The 1,994-nt window shown below is 41.5% G+C and overlaps 1 pseudogene; it reads right to left on the reverse strand.

Annotated features, from left to right (window-relative positions):
* Positions 1-742: 742 nt before the first annotated feature.
* On the reverse strand, positions 743-1,374 carry LOC149991563 (Golgi SNAP receptor complex member 2 pseudogene; annotated as a pseudogene).
* Positions 1,375-1,994: the final 620 nt, after the last annotated feature.

Genomic DNA, 1,994 nt, shown 5'->3' on the forward strand with positions numbered 1-1,994 from the left:
CAGTACGGAGATACCTCAAAAAATTAAAAATGGATCTGCCTTTTGACCTAGCAATCCCATTTCTGGGAATATATCCAAAGGAACCCAAAACACTAGGTTGAAAGAACATAAGCACCCCTATGTTCATTGCAGTGCTATTTACAATCACCAAAATACAGAAGCAGCCCAAGTGTCCATCAATAGATGAGTGGATAAAACAACTATGGGACATTTACACATTGAAATTCTATTTGGCCATAAAGAAGAAAAAAATTTTGCCCTTTGCAACAGTATGGGTGGACCTGGAGAACATTATGCTAAGTGAAATAAGCCAGTCAGAGAAAGACAAATACCATATGATTTCACTAATATGTGGAATCTAATGAACAAACTGAACTAACAAGGAAAATGGAGACAGACTCATAGATGTTGAGCAGATGAGAGGTAGTGTGTGTGTTGGCGGGGGATGAGGGGGTAGAAGGATTGAGCAAAAGGGAAAAAGGACTCATGGACATGGACAACAGTGTGGTGATTGCTGAGGGGAGGGAGGTATAAGGGGACTAAATGGTAATGGAAAAAGTACAATAAAGATTAATCATAAAATAAAATAAAATGGAACTTTGTTTGTTTGTTTGTTTCCACAGTTAAGATGAACATACATTTCAGAATGGGGCCTCTGGGCCCCCCAGTCTCTCTCATGCGCTCACACGCACACACACACTCCTGCAGTGGGAACGTTGTTCAGCCCCTGGGCTTAGCTGACTCATGGCAGGTACCTCACCACAAAGACCATGACCACACAGGTGAGGAGCATTCCACTGATCATAAACTACTTGTCCTGGAAAGCCTGCTTATCTGTAAGCTGTATCACTGTGTTGGACAAGCCCAGCATGTTGGCAATGCCCAGGATCCTCTTCTGAGTCCTGTTCAAGGTCGTTCCCTGGGCCGTCAGTCCCTCCAGAATACTGTGCCTGCCACCAATGAGGTCATCCATCCGTGGTGAATTTTGTGGAAGGAGGAGTTAAACTGCAGTGATTCAGCCATTGGTATGGTGGTGTCAGAGTCGTTGCCGGTGAAGGTGCGAGATAGAAGCTCCTCCCACTGTCTTTCCCTGCTCCCTTGTGTATCACCAATGCTGGAAGTTTCTGAGAGCAGTCTGCAGTGGACATCATATTTTAACTGATCAGCACGAAGTTTGGCATTCTGTCTTTTGTTAGAGGGCTCCTTGCTGGACAAGATGTCTAGACGTTTTAGATGGCTGAATATCTGTTCTATGTTTGCTTGGATTTCGTTTTCTACTAAGTGCACAGACTGCTTGTCTGCTGTCTCCAGGTGTCCCATATGAGACCGGATCTGGTGGACCTGCTTGTGCATTTGCTAATACAGCCGTTCCATGTCACCGGCCCTGCAGGGTCCAGCTCTGGCTTCCTCTGAACACGTCCTCATAGCTCTCCTTCCGGCTTTCAAAATGAAACTCTTAAAGATTAAAGAAAAAGTTAAACTATATGGAACAAAAGCATTCAAGCTATTGATAATAGTGAATTATGAAAACAAGATGATATAAAGCAACATAGGTAACAAGTGAGCAAAAAAATTTATGACATTACATGGATCATGTAAAACCATAAACATGTTCATATAAAATAATATAAAGTGGAAAAAATAAATAGCAGGTACACATTGATCATATGTGTACAGGGATGAAAGACTTGAATATGCACTTTACAAAAGCCCATGTAAAGTTACTCAGTTTCGTTCATTACCAGGGAATTACAAATTAAAAAACCATAAAGTGATACCACTTCATACCCACCAGAATTGCTCAAGAGAAAATACAATACCAAGTGTCGGTGAGGAAAATCTCATACATTCTTGTTGGGAGTATAAATTGATACAATCATATTGGAAACTGTTTTGCAGTACCTATTCCACTTCTGGGTATACACCCAAAAGAAATTCATGTGCTAGAATATTCAGAGTAGCACCATTCAAAACAGCCCCAAACTGAAAACTAA

Source organism: Furipterus horrens, unplaced genomic scaffold, assembly GCF_987537825.1.
Source record: "Furipterus horrens unplaced genomic scaffold, mFurHor1.1.pri manual_scaffold_17, whole genome shotgun sequence".
Lineage (NCBI taxonomy): Eukaryota > Metazoa > Chordata > Mammalia > Chiroptera > Furipteridae > Furipterus > Furipterus horrens.